Source organism: Lissotriton helveticus, chromosome 3_1 (genome assembly GCF_964261635.1).
Source record: "Lissotriton helveticus chromosome 3_1, aLisHel1.1, whole genome shotgun sequence".
NCBI lineage: Eukaryota > Metazoa > Chordata > Amphibia > Caudata > Salamandridae > Lissotriton > Lissotriton helveticus.
Genome location: NC_136061.1, coordinates 1,256,331,860 through 1,256,355,564, shown reverse-complemented (window position 1 = coordinate 1,256,355,564; position 23,705 = coordinate 1,256,331,860).

Here is a 23,705-nt window from a genome sequence, read left to right as displayed (position 1 = left end):
ATCCCCATATACTGACTTTTGATTCAGCACACAGTGTACTGGGAAGACTCTGAATTTGGCCTTCATTTTTCAAAACAAAGACTAAACTTGGAACTTTTTCCTATGATTAATTTTTTTTCTCCAAATGTTTCTTTTTCTTTTTTTGGCAAAGTAATATGCTTAAGGTAGAACTATTCATAGAGAACAGAATTCTATGAACACTTCCAGAGACAATTGTCAACTTGTCAAGCAATTTCATTTAGGTAACCTGACATGAAATGGTTTCAAACTTTTTCTTCTGTAATTACGAGCCATTTCATTATATATATATATATATATATCTTTCCAGCACTTCCTTGCGGCGGACGTGGAAATCAATGGACCACCAGGTAGCTTGCAATGACAGGTCAGTTTTTATTGCTCCTTAATCTCACTCCTCACATTGACGCGTTTCGGGCATCCAGTGCCCTTGATCACAATGTAGAGACAGCGGTACGTCATTGTTTTTGATATGCATTTTTTCTCTCATTCGCTGCACCACGTGACAATAGATAGTGAAAAAATACTCGTATCATGAGGCTTTTTTTCTTTCTTTCTTATATATATATATATATATATATATATATATATCTCCTCGCTCCAAAACACCAGCCTGCCGCACCCCAGAGCGGGTGCACACGTAACGGGGGTGTACCCGTTAAATATATACTGCTCCCAACATCCTCAGGCACTCTACCTGACAAGGAACGTAGCACTCGCAGGGGTGGTTTCCACTTCGATTTTTATTGGGAAACACTCAGCACATCAAGACGCGTTTCAGCAAGGGCTTTCGTCAGTTGATCTACAGAAGCGCGCGGCGGCCATTAGTGTTATATACACATGGGACAATTCATAGACAACAACATAGGACTACCGTGCATCTACAAACAAAATATCGCGCAATATTGGAACATGCATTTTAGATGAAAGACAACTTTACAAGTCAATTCAACTATCTAAGCATGTATATCGTAAATACCTAGTAGGCAACCGAAGGTAACATATCCAAATAAATACGTATCTTCAATCATCTCGCCCTGAATGGGCTGTTGCTCTGCACCCCGTCACCAGTTGATGCCCCAATGTCACACTCCCGCCCTCAATGGGCTAAATCAATTATGTCTACAAAATCATTCTCAATTCAATGTCCAATGTCACATACAGTATACTGGTCAATCCAAATAAAATCAATTCATTTGATATTTATATACATGCATTTTAAACCAGTGGTTAATGAATATCACACAAAATATGGAGGATATCATAAACGAACAAATCTTATCCCAAATGCACAGCAAGTTCTTCAAGCATGTTCAGACCATTAGGGGTTTTACTCTGCAAATTTATAATGTACCGCGATTCTAGTCGCCTCAATTTCTGCAATCGATCACCCCCTCTTATGCTAGCTGGGACACTGTCTAGACAAAAATACGATAACAGATCCCTGTTACGATTATGTTCTTTAGCAAAGTGTCTAGCAATGGGGTAGGCTTCATCCAGATTGCTTATTCACCAGTATACTGTATGTGACATCGGACATTGAATTGAGAATGATTTTGTAGACATAATTGATTTAGCCCATTGAGGGCGGGAGTGTGACATTGGGGCATCAACTGGGACGGGGTGCAGAGCAACAGCCCATTCAGGGCGAGATGATTGAAGATACGTATTTATTTGGATATGTTACCTTCGGTTGCCTTTTAGGTATTTACGATATACATGCTTAGATAGTTGAATTGACTTGTAAAGTTGTCTTTCATCTAAAATGCATGTTCCAATATGGCGCGATATTTTGTTTGTAGATGCACGGTAGTCCTATGTTGTTGTCTATGAATTGTCCCATGTGTATATAACACTAATGGCCGCCGCGCGCTTCTGTAGATCAACTGACGAAAGCCCATGCTGAAACGCGTCTTGATGTGCTGAGTGTTTCCCAATAAAAATCGAAGTGGAAACCACCCCTGCGAGTGCTACATTCCTTGTCAGGTAGAGTGCCTGAGGATGTTGGGAGCAGTATATATATATATATATGTTCATTCATTTAGCATTCACTGTAAATATATGCTTAGAATGGAACATTGCTTTAATATGTACAGCACCATTGCATTTCATGCATAACAACAGTTTTTATGCATTTTAAAATATGTTTTAGACATGTTTTTAGCAACTAATGTTTAACTCTATTTTAGTATGTTTAGCATGTTTAGCACTCAGTAATGTCGATCATTTGAAACTGGAGTGTGTGTTGTGTTTTGTTTTAGATACCGGTACATAGGTTTTCCGAATCATGCCCTTTTGTAGGCACAACTCACATTGCCCTTATTTAGGCATAGAATCCCAGTCCTAATTCAGGCATCAGCCATGCTCTCCAGATACAGGCATGGTCACCTACATTTGTCTATCCCACGTCACAACAAGTTCTTAGAAACCAGACCCTTAAGCCATGGGACATTCCCTGCTTGGATTATTGATTTCTCCAAGAACTCATTTATTATTCATGAACAACTATTCCTTAGGCGTTCATTCATGACGTCTTCCTCTGCCTGACTTTATGTCAATGCTATCATTCCTAGGCACCTTCTAGGTATAAACATACCTTCATTTACCATGGCAAACCACGGCTCGGCTACACAGCTCGATACGGCTCACCACGGCAAGTTCGGAAGGAATTTGAGTCCCCACCTGACGCACTGATCAGACGCTGTCATCCTGGTTGCAGACAATCCAGCTTCCAGTGTCCTGACTCCCTTCGAGGGGTGTTAGGGATTGAGACCTGGAAAGAGATTCCACCCTCTCTCATTTTAAGGTATGGAGCAGACTAGAACCAAGAGGGACTCTTGGCAATACAAAACTATAGCTAAACTATACTATAGAAAACGGCACCTACTTCTTACCTCGTACTACACTTAGGTTAGGTACACTGGGGTAGAACTACTTAGAAGCACCAGACGAGTATTCACATTTTTGCCTGTGTTATTTGTTTATGTTTATAGGAATATATGTCATAGCTAAAAGACCATGCTATTGCAGTATTATTTCTTCTTACTGCTTACGCTGTACTTATTATATTTCACATACTGTCTTGCACTCGTAACAGCTCATATCTCTTGCAAGAGAAATAAGACAGTTTAATAAATCCTTTAATTGAAACGCCCGTCTATCGATTTCTGTGTAACTCTGAAGAAACTAAGCATGCACGATTGACTGAGTGAAACTGTTATCTATTGTTTACACGATTCTGAGAATTGTTCCCATTCTAAAGGGAAACAAAGTTGTCGTGTTAATGCAGTTGTCAGAAACTAATTCCTTCCTGATCATTCGAGAAGTTTCTAGGGACCTCTGAGTTAGCTGGCACACAAAGTAAGTAAGTTTAATATACTTGATAGGAGCATACTGACCTCAGTCCTATGCAAAAAATATAGTTTATATTATTCCAATGCGCAGAGCCTATAAGGGAAATAGGAATTCACTACAGGTTTGCCACACAGCTGGGCACATCCACCTCAGCCTCCAACCATCTCTGACTCCTGTCCTTTGTGGTGTTAAACTGGTTAATCGTATACTTTGAAAGATCCCTAATTCACATCATCCGACTTTGCCATATTTGGCATGGTGAGACAATTTGCCTTCAGTCTCCTACCTGCCTCATGCTACGTCTTCACCCAGGGCCACATCACATGTAAGATGTAGTTCCACAATGGTTTTCTGAATTGAGACACAAGTATGACACTGTCAGACACACCAGTGCATGTGTCTTGGTCAGACTACCTTGCAGTACAAGTATCCCTTCTCACCTCCTTGTTATGCAATGTCTCCCCATTCAGACACAGTAGCAGTTCAATGTGCTCAGCCAGTGCCTACAATGCACTACACTACCATGGGCCTACCAGGGCAACACACCATCTTTTGTTTCAATACATCTGGTCCTCTGGTGTGCATCACTTGCATTCACCCAACACCCAGTCTGAAGTAGTACATTACAGGACTTCGGCTGCTCCCCACCATGGCAGCTGACATCTGTGTGCTCTCAGCTGAATAGAAAAACAAAAAACCCCTGCCAGGGCAGATTGGGAGGTCCCGCGAGGGGATCCTTTTATAGGAATAACAAGTGACTAGGAACCTGTCTGAGCGGAACGAGTAAGAATTTAGGATTCAGGCCACTTTCGAGAGAAATATATATATTTTATTTACAGTACAAAAAAGTTTCATTCAAAGTAGGCATGAGATCATGACATATCCTAGATACGGAGGTTTATATAAAAAAAACATAGTGGCGGGTCCCACATACTCCCTCAGTCACCCAAAGCAATCATTCACTTTCACCACTTCGGGCATTCAGCTCATTCATACTCCAATCTTACATAGACACATGGCAGTCCAGGGAAATGTGATCTTAAACAATGACCACTGGAGACTGCAAAACAGGTATGGAGGCAAACAGTAGTAGATGGTAATGGAACTTGTGCTGCATAGGTGCCATCCAAATGTGCTATCACCCCACACGTTGGGACAGCTGCATGCTATGTACTTTCATGCAGTTTACTATACATGTGGCTGTTGGCTTGTTCCAATGTGTTGATCCTTGACAAGCCCCACACCTGCCTCTTAGGTGTGCAGTTTTTCCTCTGACAAGCCCATTCCACTCCATTGATTTACAGTCCAATTTTGTGTGCATGGGCCCAAGTTAGACACAGTAACCTCATGGTGCAAGTTGGCCTGCATTGTGACAGTCAGGTTGGGCAGGATTAATATGCCATGCATGATGTGTTTTTTCAGTCCATATTATTTGCATTGTATTTCGGGACTTGTAGTTCTGGAGACTCATGTTGTACATTCCACTACAAATGCCAATATGCAAAGGTGAACCTGGACTGGTGCTGCACTTCACACATGAAAGGGAGAAATATGATGGGGCTGGACAGTGTGACTTACACTTATGCGATAGTTAATGGTGCATGTCCCAGATTCCTGCCATGGTGCGCCATACTGTAAATTCAGCACATCCATGGTGTTTAAAATGATGCAGTGAATCACAAATCATTTTGACACATCCCTGCCGTAATGCAGCAATGCATCAGTTCCTGTAAATGAGGCCCTAAATCCATTGGACTCCTATGACAGGATACCTCTTGCGAACTTGGGATCATAATTCCCCTCTGAGTATGCTTCACATTTTCAACAGCGAGGGTTCTGTGGGTGATGTCCTTCTATACCAATTCACCATAACGCTCTCTCTGCTTAGACATGGGCTGCTCTCTGAGGCAAGCATGGGGAAAGGATGTTGCCTTACGGCTGGAGTAGTCGACCTCGAAGCTGGGGAACCGGGTTCGAGTCTCGGCAACGATGCTCAATATCCTGTGATTCTGGGCAAATCACTTAATCTCCCTGTGCCTAACAAAAATGAATGTGTCCTTCTGTAACAAAACTGGTGCTATGTAAAGCGCTCTGATACCCGAGGTCACGGGCCTAGTTCGCGTTATATAAAAAATTTTAAAACAACATTTTTAAAAAGCATGGGGCCAGGCCCAAATGCTTCTTCCAGTGCAGTTGCCGAGAGTTTGGGGACTCTCGTCTACGTATCCTAGCTCAACACTGAAGTGCTGCACACCGCCAAACTCAACACATGGTGCTCCTTGGTAGGTGAAGGGGGCTAGTAGTGTGATGTATTCCTATAGGTTCTGTATCGATCCCCCTATTCCTGACCCTATTCTGGTTAACAAGTTAACTAGCAGCCATCCCGTGATGCAGAAAGCCCCCATGATGCAGGAACCGTTATCTGATTAAGCCACACTAAGGCACAGGAACGTGTTATCTGATTAGGTCATAACGCTTGCCATCTAATTAGACAAGCGATATTCCTCCAGCCCCTGATAAGGCATACGGAGTTCTCAAAACAAATCAAACCTATGACAGACCTGGGAAAAACCCTGCGGCCATTGTTTTGATTTCACCGAGAACTTCAGCAAAAGAATGTGCTAACGACCAGGTCGTATGACATCCTTATTGACGTATCTATGTCCATCCTTACGTCAATCTCGGCACCTTAAAGGTATAAATATTACCGATATTGCCCTATGCAAACACACGCGGTGGTGACGAGATCGGAGCAGCCAGACTTGCCGAAGCCCAGAGCAGAGCAGACCCCGCTGGCGCAGCCCCGCCTTCCTGACGCGCTGAGAACGAGACGCTGTTTTCTCCTGCCGAGAAATCCAGCTCCGGCGCTTCCGGGTAGCCCTCGCAGGCAGCCTGGAATATCGAGACCAGAGACGAGAGATACCATCCCTCATTCATCCTAGATTCCAGGTACAGAACTGAATAACCCCTCACAGAGAATTCTTGAGTCAGTCACTTGGCAAAACAAACTTAACTTAAACTGCTACTTTCTACTCCCGCCCACGTATTAGGCTTAGGTCAGGTACATCTGGGGTAGGCGTAGTTAGAAACACCAGTTGAGTACGATTAGTCAAATGTATATGTGTATGTATCTATTTTATCCATTTTAAACCATCATATGGCTTAGAAACCATATCAATGTTTTTACAGTATTATTTTATACTTCTGCTTTTAATGTATGCACTTTACTTAACCATAAGTATTGCAATAATATCGATCCATTTCTCTTGTATGAGAAAAGAGACTGATCAATAAATAACATCTTTTATTGAACACGCCCGTCTCTTCCTTTTCTCTACAATCTGGTGAGACTAAGAATGCACGTACTGACTGAGTAAAATAAGTCGTCTTTTGTTTTCACACGACTCTAGAGATACACTCTTGATTAGGGGAGAGCAAAGTTGTCATGTTCTATGGTTGTCAGAAACTAAATCCCTTCTTGTCTATCCAGGGAGGTTCAACTCCTCCTTGCCTATTCGAGAAAGTTTCTAGTGAACTCTGAGCTAGCTGGCAAACCCAAAACTTTAAGTCTAATATCGACAGTAGTAGACCTAGTTAACGTCTGGTCTAGGCCTATACTATTGAAGGTATTATTCCAATGCGCAGAGCCTATTGGGATAATAGGAACTACACTACATGGCGCCCAACGCGTTTGGATGGGCGATAAAACTAACGTAAGACATTTAGAGTAACTCAGTCGTGCTTTTTCACTCAGACCCCTTTTTTTCCCATAATACTCCAAAGACGTCTGGAGTGGGTGAAAGGTAATATCGCCAAACCTCGCAGGAGGAAACTCCTATGTATGGTCCTTGGTTTAGTCAACGTTGAAGGATACACTGTTCCAAAATATTGTGCATCTAATCTTTGTTTCCATAAGAACCTGATCTGCAAACAAACAAAATAACCTTCCTGTCGGTAAAATGGTAGACAGTGATGAAGAAAGAGAGACAGCTAGATTAGCAGCTGAACTAGTAGCGGCTGATAATACTATGCAAGACGCAGACCCGGATATAATACTCATCCCGGTCAACGTAAGAAAATCTATAACTTTAAAACTTATAGAAAATGGACTGACACCTAGAGGTGGCACAGTCATATTCGTAATTGAGGCACACGAATATCGGCAGACAGATGTATTCTATTCATGGATACACTTTCCAGCAGCGAACGCTGTAACAAAGCACTTCCACTATTACAAAACAGAGGATCCTCCTAATGAATACACTCCTTTCGAGGAGGTGGAAGTACCACTTAAATTTCAAGAGCACCTGCTCTTGTTTAATGGCGCCCTAAAACATAATAATCACATCACCAGGCTCGGTCCATTAGGTAGACCAGGAGCAACGTGGCCGGTCCTAGCCGGATACACACCACATCCAGACATTGAAAGAATGCCTGCACCAGAGCTTTTAACACAGCTAAAACAATTAATAAAAGTACATAGACAATTAGTCCAATATGTAATGCGGACTTCAACAATCCAACCAGCAATTAAAATTCCACAGCTGACCCCTCATCAGGGGAACACAAATAAAATTACACCACAAAACATACAGTCCTGCCTAGGTAAAGTACCAGCTAAACGGGAACGAATACCATTCTGGTTAGCACAAAAAATCACCCAAATAGAGGCGGTGTTTCCAGACACCACCCCGTTAGAAAAACACAGGATTCTGACTATCTGTCTTCCAATGGGAATCGCACCACACGTGGAGGACTGTGACACTTGGGGTACAGTCTTTGCTTCCATCTACACAAAAACGCACGGTGTTCCATCCATTTCGGTAATACCAGATGTGCTAAAACAAATTCAAGACGAATACGGTCCAGAACCCGCTTTAACTCTTGGTATGAAATTACTGAAAGACTTCAAGCAGGTCTCGGCTATATTATTAGCCAACATAAAGGGAGAAGCAGCAAACGTGGCGATCCGCCAGAGGTTAAAGGAGACAGATATAGCAGACCAACCAGCTGAAATTGCCAGAATTATAGAAAAATCCTATGAGGAACTAGGTAGAGATAGTTTAGGTGGAATACCAGTAAAACCACAACTGATTGAAAGTCCTGAAAAAATATTTTTTAATAATAATTCAACATCACAAAAAAAGAGCTGGGATGGAAACAAACAATACAATCCTGAAGAAAAGAAATTCCAGTCCAGAGGAAGGTCTCCTCGGCGGAGAGAAAAATCTCCGAACCAAAGACACAGGTCACCCCAAAGTGACCCCTCTGGGAAAAGATATAACCTTAGAAATAGGGATAATATAAAGAAGCCTGATAGATATCAAGACATTGATACACGTCCCTCTCAATCTTTTCAGACTTCCTCGCAGAAATCGGAAAGAAGAGGACGATCAGAACAAAGAGAAGAGCACGCCAAGTCCAAAGACAAGGAACCTACTCATCTAAAAAAGAAACTACAATTTCCAAAAAAGAAGGTAGCCAGTATCAAGGTAGTTAACAATGCCGAGAATACTGAGGACACAACTGAAAAACGGAGAATGGGCTCAGACAATGCTAGACAGCGCAGCAGAGGTGAGCATAGCTCGCAAAGTCCTTATGAATCATCTGGAGACAGTGGACACGAATGAATATCTTCAAGTGGAAACTGCAGACACCAGAGTTAGCAAACCTCACAAAATATATGAAATAACTTTACGTATAGAAGGGGATAAGACTAGAAAAATAAGGAGCCTTTTTTGGGATAATCTCTCCAAGGGCTATGACATCCTTCTAGCTGAAAAAGATTGGCCACCAGAGTTTGTCAGGGAGTGCCCACATGGCGAAGAAATAATTATGCCTGCCTTCTCAAATCATATTCCAATTCATAAAAAATATACACTTGCAAGAAAGTGGGCAGTAGCTCTAGCTCCTGCTTTATATAAAAATCATGTAGGATGGGATGAGGACTCTCCTCCTCACAAAATCCAGTTAAAATCACAACCTACTGCACAAAGACAGTACCCAATTAAGCAAGAAGCTAAAAAACAGGTAAAAGAAATCCTAGATCAATTAGAATACCAGGGGGTGATTGAAACTTGCACCTCACAAATGAACAACCCTTTGTTTCCGGTCTCCAAACCAGACAATTCATATTGTCTAGTTTTGGATTACCGACACCTTAACTCATGTTGCAAAACTTTTGTAGTGCAAAACTCGCATAGTGCTGCACTAATGAATAACATAGTGCGCAAAAAATACAAAACAACATTAGACATCTCTAATGGATTCTTTTGTCAAAACATAGCACCAGAGAGCAGATATTTGTCTGCGTTCTCAATAAATGGCACTCAAAAACAATTCTGTTGGTTAGCCCAGGGGTACAAGAATAGCCCAGGGGTATTCTCAGCGAGAGTAACAGAATTACTACAAACATATGATGACGAAGCATTATCTTATGTCGACGACATATACCTAACAGATGATGACTTGGATACTCACTTGAAGAGAGTGAACACCATAATACTTGGATTCGCAGCAGAGGGTTACAAATTCAACTTTAAAAAATCTAGAATTGCCCATCTAACAGTCCTGTTCTTAGGATACGAATTATCAAGTGAAGGCAAAAGCCTGGCTGACAATTTCCTAGAGAAATGTGCCGTACTCCAAGCACCTAGAACACTAAAAAACCTACAGTCAATTCTAGGCTTCCTAAATTTCGGAAGAACATACATTGCAAATTACGCAGAAAGGGTCAAACCCCTTTATGATCTAATAAAACCAGATTTTAAAAGAACCAATTGGACTCAAATACACACAGAAATTTTGAGATCCTTACAAACAGACATGTTAATTAAAACAAAATTAGAAACACGTGATAACACACGCAATCTTGTGATTCGAGTCATCCCAGGAAGATGCGGATTCACATACCTGACCTCTAATGAGGGAGAGAAGGTACCAATTGCATTCAAATCACACTTGTACACTAAGGCTGAAATGAAATTTAGCCCAACGGAAAAAATTCTTACTGCAACACAGACAGCTATAGCAAAAGAACGAGCCCTGGCACAAGGTAAACGAATAATAATCGTGACACCAATACCAGCCCTAGAGGCTGTAACAAAAGCAAGCATTCCAAATGCTAAAGCGCTCCATCCGAGATGGATACAATGGGCTAATTCTCTTGCTGCAACAGACGTGGCATACGAATTTGATCCTAACTTAAAAACACAAGAATTTCTCCAATATGAATTTGAATGTCCTCCGCCGACCGAGATTCTGCCTCTAGAACATTACGGCTGTATAATATATACAGATGGATCAGCACAACCCGCAGTAGGGGGTAAACAAGCTTACAGTGCTGCGTGCGCGATTGTTAAAGGTCGCTGGCACGAAGGAAAATTCAAACCAGCTATCACTAAGACACAATCTCTAGGAGATTGTACAGCTCAGCGAGCTGAACTACTGGCGTTTAAGATGGCGCTTGAAAATACCGATCGAGAATTCCCCACACTCATAGTGTGCGATTCGTATTACTGCGTTCAGTCTTACAATGAATACTTGCAGATCTGGCTTCAGAATGGCTTTAAGGATGCAAAAGGAGGCACAATCAAGCATAAGATGCTCTGGGAACAAGTAGTTCTATTACAAAAAGAACTACCAAAGACTCACGTGATACATACGCTGAGTCATCAATGTGATGGCGTTCACGTTGCAGGGAATTCATTGGCTGATGAGGCCGCGAAGGCAGCTGTGCAAACGGCTTCCGTAGCTGCCATCACACGGTCAAAAACAAAAATAGACAGCGAAATATTGCAGGCTGTCAGCGCTACAGAAAAGGATTCAATAGAAACACTCCCGAAAGGCTTTCCAGTAAAATACTCATACATAACTGATGCAAACAATGTTCCTTTTGCTCGAATCCCTGGAGTGGGGGAAAGGGCAATTCCAAACATGGAACATAGGTTAGGACTTATAATAGCGGCACACGAAGGGCTTGCTTCTATACATGCTGGCGTCTCAGCCACAGTATCATTATTAAAACAGAGATACTGGTGGCCACAAATGAGAAGACAAACAAGGAACTATGTTTTAGAATGTGAAATATGTCAAAGAATGAAAGTATCAACGGTGAGACGTCCAGCGCAGACGCCCCTTCTAATCTCGGATAAACCATTAGCCTGTGTTTACCTAGACCACTGTGGACCCTTACAAAGGGATGGTAACTATAAATATATCTTGGTTGCAGTGGACTCATGCACGAGATTCATATGGATGTGGCCCCAGCGAACGGCTGACGCCAGAACTGTTATAAAAGATTTGCGAGTCTTTATCGGCACATACGCAATTGGCATGCTGCATTCGGACCATGGTCCTGCTTTTAGCTCTAGAGCTTATAAGGAGGCCATGGTCAGCATGGGCGTTACATTGCGGTACTCTTGTCCATTTCACCCTGAGGGGAACGGAATTGTTGAAAGAAAAAACCGTGACATAAAGCAATCTATAACGGCAAAGGTATTAGGTTCGGGAGCTGGGTGGGTCAAACACCTAATAAGTGTCCAACGTAGTCTAAATAACCTGCCAAGAAATTCTCTGAAGGGATTCAGTCCGTACGAATTATTATTTGGAACTAGGATGTTAGTCTTAGACCTCGACAGTCAGACTTCAGTGGTGAAGGAAAAATGCTTTGATATCAAAGATCGTTTGGCTATTTTGCAGGACTTAAACGAAACAAGAAAAGACCTGAGCAACATAAAGTTGAAACAGCAGCCAACAACCACTGAAGAACCACCACCTGTCCCAGCAAGACCTGTCTGGATTCCAAAAGTCGGGGATCTAGTCAGAGAAAAGATCGCGGTAAAGAAGGAATTTGGGCCTTCTTACAGAAAAGCAGTTCCTGTCTTGTCTATCAACGGGACAAGATCAGTTGTACTACCGCCGCTTGCTGGTAAAAAAGAGAACCGAGTTGTATCCATCGACCTGGTAAAACCACAATCATGTGGCCGATAACAAATAGTAGGCCAAGTGGACTCCCGATAAGTAGTAGAACACCAAGATTTGCTACAAACACAGAGGTTCAATCTAAGAGGCTAATCACATTCGAAACGCCTACAGAACTACAACAAGGACTAAGCAACAATGCAATGGAACTTAGACCTCTGAAAACCCAAATAAAAACATTTAGCAGAAACACACTAATCTATACTGAAGTAACAAACGACTATGCAAGAAACAGTAATCCTGAAACAATTGGAACAATTGACAGAACTGCATCCGGCTACTTCATAAACTTCGATGATTCCTCTGAAGGCTTCACTGAATCAAAAACACAGCCATCAACAAAAACCTTTAAAGATGAAGTTAAAGTTCTTTTGAAACAACTGAAAGAAACTTATCTGATTTCTCCATGGATTGAATTTTGGGTGGGTTTTGGTGCATTTATCCTCATACTTTGGATCATCATGGTACTAACTTTGGGACAACTTCACAGCCAATCCTATACCGGGTGGGGTAGCATGGGACAACACTGACTATGAAATGTATGGTCCGGTTGAAATCCTGAAATATCCACACCAAATTAAGATCTCGTTGAGTGACTTTGTAAAACCAAGCTCATTTGCTGATGATTGGGACTTTGAAAGTATAAATAATATGATGTCTGACTTAGTGATGTCTGCTAAATTTACCAAACATGATTATTTGCAGGGTTCGACAAATTATGATAGTATGTACTGTTATAACCACTATGGTAACCATTTTCTACATAGATCTGCACAACCTAGAAATGTTTTAAATTATAATCAATGGGAACATTGTGCAACCCCTCCAAAAGGAAGCTCAAGAACCGTTTATGACAAATATTCATACTATTCAGGTTTTAACACAAGTAATGCTGAAACATTTTATTTCAAATTGTCAAATAAGACAGGGACAAAGACCATGATAACAAACACGAAATTGATATATTCAGACTCATTTTTTGAACAAATGAATACTTTTGGTTTTGATTATTGGGACAAAAACGTTGAAGTAAAGAGTGTTTGGGGTACAAAAGAATGGCAAGTACAGGGTATAGAATCTTTGTTTAGAGCCTGCATGATCCCAGAACAAATTATATTTTTAAATGACACTGTTCAACAAACTACCTGTCTTGGACTAGCCAAAATCAAAGACTTAAATAAACCGTCTATTCCAAAACCAACAATGAACAGCAATAGCTCTACAGATGAAGAGATAGACGTAAATTATGTATTGAACCAAAACAGAACACATCCTGATTGGAAAAAGTGGTTGATCTGGCCCACAGATACTAATAACTGTCAAGACAGATTCCTGAACAAAACACAGGGGTTCAAAATGACCAGGCCAGACCCTAGATATTCCCAAAGACAACATCCAGGAATAATAACCACCTACAGTGTGTGCAAATTATGCCTTCAATGGCTAAAAACTTCCACACTGGCAGAAATTAAGCAACACCTAACTTTACTTACTGATGGTGCTGACTTGCGTGATTTCATTATGGGACCGCGCAAACAGCGTCAGAAACGTTTCATAGCAGCCTCTGTATATGCAGCATACAACGAGGCCTGGAAGGTGACTCAAATTGAGACAGCAGAAAGAATATGGGAAATTGACCGTATTAATTTGGAAAAATCACTTTCTGTAGTGGACAATGGGTTAATGACTCTGTCCTCCAGAATTTTTTCTCTGGACAGCATTGTGTCTTCAGCAATCGACATATTATCGCAAGACTTACTGTTGTTACAACACGGTCAGTCTCAATTGCGTTCTATTGTACAGCTAGGCTGGACGTTACAAAATCTGCGTTCAGGCTATGTGCCTTGGCGTTTAATCAACACAACGTCACTATTCAATATCTTTAACCTTACTGATAAACAAACCAGTATGGCACAAAAGGGTGCTGATTATACAATCCTGAGCATTGAGAAACTCGAGAGATTACCAGTGACAATGTCAGAACGACCTGTCAGTGAATGGATAATACATGGGATAATTAATATTCCAATATCAACCTTCAGGTTTCAATACTGCCAAAAATATATACAGGCTGGCATGTACGAAAAATTGGGAAAAAGGTACATTAAAACAACATGGAACTTGCCCTATTCACATGCATGTGTCAGTAATAAAGGACAGAAAGTGTTTCTTAGTGGCAATAATTGTGCGATGTCACTAAGCGGTACACTTCTGTGTAATGGAATTAGTTTGCATGGAGCCTGTGAAGGGAACTCAAATAACCTTTCATGTCACCAGCTAGGCGCACCTGCAACAGAGATAGAACCATTCTTTCAAAGACTCTATAATGGGAGTTACATTCTAATTGTGGACCGCAGATGCTGTAGTCTTATGCCCGGGACTCCTTATCTCGTAACTACGACTGCGAAGGTCAAGTGCTGTGGACGCTTATTGTTCCCCAGCTCCTTTCCAGACAGGGAGGCAAGGGCATGGCCCAACTTGAAAATTACTTCTATTCGAATAGATACTTTAAGCAGAATGAAAACAGTGCTTCTTCAGACGCCGACAAGGCTCACGTCATCAAAAGAAACGTATGATCTCCTAGTCGCAAGGACGACTGCAGAGATTCATTCATTGTTATCAACTAATTCCCCCATACATTTCGCAGAAATCCTGAATGAAATCTTAAATATTTCTAATACCAGTGGAGTCTCAAAAGTATTTAAGACAGTATTTTCGATGGCATTAACACCATTCAAAGCCATACTGGGTATTTTTCCAGATTTCGTCCATTCGATTTTTGGCGGACTTCCCCTCATTTTGGGACTAATTGCAGGAATCCTATTCTTAGTCCTAATATTTCGTTATGGCAAACCATGTCACAGACAAAAGACCTGCGACAAGGGAAGAAACAATCCTAGCCATTGGATACCGGGACCGGATATCAAAAATCCTGGGACTATCCCGGCTTAGAGACCTGAACATGACTTGGTTTCTTTCTTTTCGACCAATGTGGCAACGATGTGTTTTACCTGTATTGCGGTGCTTGCTATGCGGAGAAGAATGCGTGTTAGACACCTGTCTGATGCTACAATCAGATGCGCCAATGGATGCAGAAACATTGTTGAGTCCAATAAAGGCTCATGCTTTGTGCTGCCCTCAACGGCTACCAATCCTGATGACGGCATTCGTGGAAGCTTCACCACTACGATTAAGGGGTAGTGAAGTTCAAGATGAAAGCAGCATTGATCAGGTACGACCTTCGGTCAGCAATACTAATCAAAACGTCAATGGAGACAATCATGCGCACGAATGCATGGTTACATCTTTTTCCGAGTTAGTGGAACTCTCCCAGGAAGCTGTTGACAGCTTTTTCGACAGTCTAAATGATATGATGTTCTCACCAGAGCAGAAATAGAGACTTTTGAGCAAGCTCGCACACGGCGTTCCCTGAATTTGGCCTTCAGCTAGAATATCAAATTTACCATGAACAATTTCCCTCCAGTTCACGGACAGCAATTTTTTTCAGCAGCCCAAAATTTATTTTTACATGTTTTTCGGGACACTTATCTTCTGCTTAAAGTAAGAACTATTCTTAGAGAACTAAAATTTCTTATTTTAGATAGTTTATAGACATTAGCTGCCCGCTGGTATGTTCATTATTATTTTATTCTGTGATGGAATGGTCTCGAACCTTTTTTCTGTATTAAGAGCCATTTCATGTGTAAATTCTCGTGATTACTTTAGCATTATTCTACAGCTTGAGTGTATATATTACATATGAATGTTTTTTCCGTATATTTGATAATTTCAAAATGCATTTATGTATTTTGGGGTGGTAAGGTATACACGATACTCTACAGTATGTTTTACTATGCATAGATTCGTAAATATGTCCATAGTTAGCGTGGAGTGAGTGTGATGTATTCCTATAGGTTCTGTATCGATCCCCCTATTCCTGACCCTATTCTGGTTAACAAGTTAACTAGCAGCCATCCCGTGATGCAGAAAGCCCCCATGATGCAGGAACCGTTATCTGATTAAGCCACACTACGGCACAGGAACGTGTTATCTGATTAGGTCATAACGCTTGCCATCTAATTAGACAAGCGATATTCCTCCAGCCCCTGATAAGGCATACGGAGTTCTCAAAACAAATCAAACCTATGACAGACCTGGGAAAAACCCTGCAGCCATTGTTTTGATTTCACCGAGAACTTCAGCAAAAGAATGTGCTAACGACCAGGTCGTATGACATCCTTATTGACGTATCTATGTCCATCCTTACGTCAATCTCGGCACCTTAAAGGTATAAATATTACCGATATTGCCCTATGCAAACACACGCGGTGGTGACGAGATCGGAGCAGCCAGACTTGCCGAAGCCCAGAGCAGAGCAGACCCCGCTGGCGCAGCCCCGCCTTCCTGACGCGCTGAGAACGAGACGCTGTTTTCTCCTGCCGAGAAATCCAGCTCCGGCGCTTCCGGGTAGCCCTCGCAGGCAGCCTGGAATATCGAGACCAGAGACGAGAGATACCATCCCTCATTCATCCTAGATTCCAGGTACAGAACTGAATAACCCCTCACAGAGAATTCTTGAGTCAGTCACTTGGCAAAACAAACTTAACTTAAACTGCTACTTTCTACTCCCGCCCACGTATTAGGCTTAGGTCAGGTACATCTGGGGTAGGCGTAGTTAGAAACACCAGTTGAGTACGATTAGTCAAATGTATATGTGTATGTATCTATTTTATCCATTTTAAACCATCATATGGCTTAGAAACCATATCAATGTTTTTACAGTATTATTTTATACTTCTGCTTTTAATGTATGCACTTTACTTAACCATAAGTATTGCAATAATATCGATCCATTTCTCTTGTATGAGAAAAGAGACTGATCAATAAATAACATCTTTTATTGAACACGCCCGTCTCTTCCTTTTCTCTACAATCTGGTGAGACTAAGAATGCACGTACTGACTGAGTAAAATAAGTCGTCTTTTGTTTTCACACGACTCGAGATACACTCTTGATTAGGGGAGAGCAAAGTTGTCATGTTCTATGGTTGTCAGAAACTAAATCCCTTCTTGTCTATCCAGGGAGGTTCAACTCCTCCTTGCCTATTCGAGAAAGTTTCTAGTGAACTCTGAGCTAGCTGGCAAACCCAAAACTTTAAGTCTAATATCGACAGTAGTAGACCTAGTTAACGTCTGGTCTAGGCCTATACTATTGAAGGTATTATTCCAATGCGCAGAGCCTATTGGGATAATAGGAACTACACTACAGTAGCTGGCGTGGATAATGGTAGGAACCAGTCTCACAGTAATTTACAGCATTAGGAGTTGAGAGATCCGAGCAAGTACCACCATAATTTTTTGCCCCCTTTGGGTTTACATTTCATTCTTTAAAGGAATGTTAATGGCAAGAAAGGGAAGGCCAGACAGCTGAGCCTTGCAGCCTTCTTTGGAGAGAGCCTCTCCTCCAAAACACACTTCAAGCCTCAAACGACCCTATGTCAATATCTACACGATAATGCCATGCAGGGCTTAGCACTGACTTCATTAGAGTATTAGGCCATTTTTAGCAAACAGGGTAGGGTGCACCAAGTAACAAATATGGAACAATTTATTGGTTCAAAAGGGGCAGCACTTTTCACAATAGAAACGGTAGTATACAATGTTTACTAGATGAATGAGACTCATCAGGTCAGTGGATAATTGGGAAATTTACCTTTATGCAGATAAGCTTTACCTGTGCAGAATTTTATGGTCCAAATTGTAATGATACTCTCCTCTCAGCATTTTAGGCTTGAACTTATTAGATTTCCCATCCCCAGTTAAGATCAGAGGAGATTTCAAAAACTTGGAAATCAGTGAGCTAGGTAGTTCAACCAAAAGCCGGTTGGCCAATACCTTCAAGCTAGGGAAGTCCAAAGAAATCTGATGCAGGATCTTGGTCTGTAGGATGCCTGGAGTAGAACACCTGATATAAATAGAGGATAGGTGTTCTATTGTAAAAGAATAGACCTTTTTCTCATAGACAATATCCTGGTTCCTAAAATAAAAGTAGGCCCGGATGAAATTTTTTATTCCGCTTGAAGACTTGGAGAAATTTGGCAGCTCTGTGTTGCTCTTGTAACATAGAGTCCCTGCCAAATTCCACCAATTGCTGCAAGGCAAATGATCTTCTCATTCAAGCAATGTGATGCCAGGATGTGGCATCTTCTAGTGCAATTTCTGTACATAGTAGAACTTCTTGAGTGATTTTCAGATGCGGCGGGTCGTGAGCAGTCACATTCATGGGGCTGCTTCTCAAGTAGATTTTCTACTCGAGAAGTGGCAAAATCAACTGGCCACATGCTTGCACACTGTGTTATGCCATTTGCTCTGATTCTTCAGTTAGGAACACACTACTGGCACTAAATCAAAGTGCAAGCAGTGCAATATGCATTTTCCACCCATTAGCAGCACTCATCAAATCTCACTGAGATTTGCTGTTACTGCAAAGATTTCCACATAGTGAAATTCTGCAAGTTCCACCCAGGCCTAAAGAAAAGAAGTCAGACATATACCATCACATTGTTTGGACCACTTAGATATCTCAATATCACTGCAATTCACTGAAATAGGGATTTCGTCTAGATGGGCAGTAAGCCAGACACTTCTTCTGGATCCGGAGGTAATATTAGAACTGGGGCAAAAAAGTAAACAATACTTCAGGAATAATTCTTGGACTGCTCCCCCAACAAAGGTCTTGGATGCCTTCAAAGCATATATACATAGGACACTTTGTAAACAGGGATCAATTAAAGCAACAAAAAAAAAGACACAAGAATTGGATCGGAAGTTGGAGGAAGGAATCTGTGAGCTAGTAAGGGATCTATTGGAGTCAAGTTAGATGAGGAAATGCATGCAATTAAGCAATAATGTTGGAGAAACAGGAAGCTTTCATGCAAGTTTCGGATCGTAGGTATTTAAAAAAAAATATTGTTTACGTTTTTAATTGAGGCTTCAACATAAGTACAATAATACTTACAGTTCAGCATTGTCATCAATCTGTTACAGAGGGTTTAACGTACATTCATGGCACATTGGCAATTTGGCGGAATTAGAAATGTTTCTGAGATGTGCGACAGAATGAATCAGATCACACATAGTGGAGGTGGTAGTTCTGGGAAGGCAAATAGAGACATCACCGTAATCATACATGTGGATTACCTCATGTTCCCATTCTTGGCATCTGTCGCCCGCGCAGAAGTGGGCTCCGGTGTATTTACAGGGGTGTCGTGATCCAAGGTGTCGTCTGCTAGGCTTTGTAGGTATGTGACTAGAGGTCCCCAAATATCGTGCGGCCTACTAGCGCTCGGCATAAGATTCCAAAATGATGTCAGTTTTGTCTGACAATATGCTGCATCGGCAATCCAAAGTTTGAGCGTCGGTGTCAGTCTTCGCCCCCAGTGTATTGCCACTGTACGTTTGGCCATGACCAGCAGCATTGCCACAAGGCTTCTGTAGGTATTGGGTACCGCCCTGACGGAGCCAAGCAAAGAAGGGGATTAGGTGTAAGGGTGATCGATTTGATAGCACTAATGGATGCGCACACTTCCAGCCAGTAGGCAGTCACTTTAAGGCAGGCCAATGCTAAATGTATAAACGAGGGGCCTCATTTATGAAAAGTGACGCATCGCTGCGTGAAAACAGCGATGCGTCACTTTTCATTACGCCCTCCTTGCGACACCAATGATGCGTCAAATTTACAGTATGACGCATCATGGCACAAGGAGCTACAGATACGTCAGTATTTTTGACGTATTTGTATGGTGCAAAAGTGATGCATTGCTGGAGTGTGTCATAAAAGTGACGCAACTCCAGCAACGTGTCCTTTCACATGGGGCAAGCCCCATGTGAAAGCCCCATGTGAAAGGGCCTGCGTCAGTCTTACGCCTGCTGTGAGGCAGGCGTAAGAAATTGACGCATTTACGTCCTAGAAGTGGCGCAGTGAAATCTATAAGATTTCACTGCGCCACTTCTATGATCCTTTCCTGCATCAGAACGCCCCCCCTGCATACGGTTTACAAAGTCACGCATCTACCTAGATGCGTCACTTTGTAAATTTGGTAAAACAAGGCACATTTTTTACGCTGCTGGTGTGTCACAAAAAGTGACGCACCAGCGGCGTAAAAGTGACGCACGGCCTCATAAATGAGGCCCGAGGTGTCGGGCGCCACGCAGCGCAGGCAGGGTGCATCAATGGTGAGGCCCATCCTGCGCAGCACTATTGGAGTGCTGTATAGCCTATGGAGGAAATTGAAATGTATTTGACTGATTCTGTAATTAGGGGAGAGTTTTTCTGTTTGTGTGCAGTACTATTTCCATTGCTCGGGTGTAGGGCTGTCAAGCAGGTCCGCCCACCATGGCCCTCATGCCAGTTCGGCGCTAGTAGATGTAGCCTCCAAAGATAGTGAGTAGAATCTGGTGGCAAGCTTACAGTGTTTAGTAGCTGTGTGGATATATTCTAAAGCCACGTTAGGGGAGGTGGCACCGGGAATGACTTGTTAGCGCTTTTGCATGTCGCCTGCATCTGGTGATATAGTAGGCTGTCTAACAGCCGCGGTCGGCAGTGGGAGTACCTGCCGAGCAGTGACGTTGGGAGGGGCTGGGTGGGGGGTAGTAAACTATGGATTACCGAGGTTTACAGGTAAGTAAACATATAAATAAATAAAACTAATTTCGTTGCGTGCACTGAATCCCCATATGCGATGCAGTATGCATAACAAAGTTCATTTAATATATTTATATGTTTATTTACCTGTAAACCTCCGTAATCCATAGTTTACTACCCCCCACCCTGCCCCACCCGCTCCCCATGTCACCGCCCGGCAGGTACTCCCACTACCGACCGCGGCTGCTGTCTAATAGTGTGAGTGTTCCTGTGCCGGTGGAGAAAGGAGAAAGGGGGAGAAAGGAAACAGCCGTATGGGTATAGATCAGTATTTATGCTGATACTGAGAACTTTCATGCGGCGCACCATGCCAATGTTTTGTAGCGGGGGAAGGCAGAATTTGCAGCAAGTTGCTTGGATTGAGCATATAGGGTATCAGTGCCACTGTACTTACAGAGTCCCTCCCATGCCCAGTGCAAGCATTCAGTAGTATTTTTCTCTTTCCGGGGATTCTTATGGGACAGGAACAGTGCAGTGCTAAGCGGCCAGGTGGTGGCCAAATCTGCCTCTACAGCAGTGTGCGGCTGGAATGTCATCAGGTGTAGCCAAAAATGCAAGAAACAAGCCTGGGCACTGTATGCGTATAGTTGCAGGTCAGGGGCCCCAAGCCACCACGTGCAAAAGGGAGCATCAGGATATCATAGGCTATGCACGGTTGGCACCTGGCCCATGCCACAGATATTAAGTTGGATCGGAGTCTGTTAAAAATGTGCATGGTGAGCAGGAGAGGTATATTTAGGCACAAATATAGGAATTTTGGCAAGACAATCATTTTCGCAATTGCGATACGACCGAATAAGGAGAGTGGCAATTTATTCCATATTGGAATTTTAGCTTCCAGCCATTCGATGGCCCTGCCGTAGTTAGCGGGCCAGAGGTCATCAGTGCTCCATTAGAGCCAGACGCCCAAATATTGGGTTGGCTCACTTGCCCATTTGGGCGGAAACTCGGTTGCGCCAGGTTGAGTGACATCTGTTAAGAGGAATAAAATGGATTTGCTCCAGTTCACTTGTATGCCAGAGAGTCCCCCAAAGCATATGACCTCACTGTTCATAGGGTCTAAGTTCATGTGCAGCTCTCAGACAAATAATGAAATATCATCAGCATACATAGAAGTGACCAAGGTGCAGGCAGATAATCCAATACGCCGGTGTGTATGGTGCTGGCGGAGCCGTGCCGCCAGGGGTTCCATGGCAATGGCAAAGAGCAACAGCGAGAGTGGGCAACCTTGCCGTGTGCCCCTAGTGATTTTGATGGGGTTGGTGATCTGCCCGTTAAGTTTGATGCGCGCCATGGGGAGAGTATAGAGCAGTTTAATGTTCCGAATAAAGCCCGCGCTGAGGCCCAGGCGAGCAGGCGAAAACAAGAAAGGCCATTCAAGAGAGTCGATCGCTTTAGTAGCATCAAGAAGTGCGGCGAGTGGGGTTAATTTGATGTATCAATGAGAAGATGGTGTGGAGAGTTTGCGAAGTAGCGCAACCAGGAATAAAGCAAGATTGGTCCGGGCGCACTATTAGCGGCATGAGGGTAAGCAGCCGATTCGCCAACACCTTGGCCTGTATGCTATTGTCCGTATTGATAACTGCCTTTCTTATACCAAGTCTGTAGCCCCCACACTCAAACTGTACAGCTGCAAGGTAGTGAGTAGTGTCCTTTATGGGGCAGAACTGTGGGGTTCAATAAATGTATACACTCTTTCAACAGTGGAAAACAAGTTCCTTAGGAGCTTGGTATCACTTCCCAAAGCACTCTCCTTCTCACCTTGAAACTTGACCTGGGTGTCAAGTCTATTAATGACCAGGTGAGCCTATGCCCACTGTTCTACCCCTGACCTGGCCCCCTATGCCGCTGCTTTCACCGAAGTTTCTGCTTTGGACAAAAAACATAAAATCGGGTGGATTAAACACAGAGACACCATCTGGGCAGGCACAGGCGTTCCTAAGGAGCTTGATGTCTCCCGTCCACATACTCTAGGGATCAATAAAAATTTCAGTATTGGGTATGTTTAGAACAGAAGAATTTCCTGAAAATCCAGCAGGGCTGCTTAACTGATGTTTTTACTGACATGAAATCCATCAGCCGGCTAGAGTGCTATCTTGATTTTATTAAGGTGCCAGCAGCCAGGAAACTACACGGAATTCAGACATGGTGGTCTATCCATTAATGCCTTCACTACTTCCTGGCTGACAAATAAATCACAGCCCAAGGGCTGTCCCTCCTGTTCATGCCTTATGAAACACTAGGCCATGTCTTTTGTGTTTGTGTTGCCTATGCTAGACCTAAAAGGAACTGGCTAGCTCCGGTATGTAGACAACTTGGTACACACAACCACAAAGATGCCCCACACATTGTAAAAAAACAAAAATAGAATGCCAATACTGATATAAACAATTTAGACCAACAATGTGCTAACCTGAACCTGAAAAGACAATTCAAGGACGGGAATTGCTAGTTAATAGCTTTTTATTTGCAATATTTTTTAGAAAGATCAATTTTTATTTTTTCAAATGATATAAGAAAGGCTTATTTACAAAGAAAGGACAAGTACAATTAGGAAAAACGAAACATTTGTCTTCAATCATTCACTATTCCACCCATATCACAAGCATTCAACACACTTTCATACCATTCAGGAGAAAGACTATAGA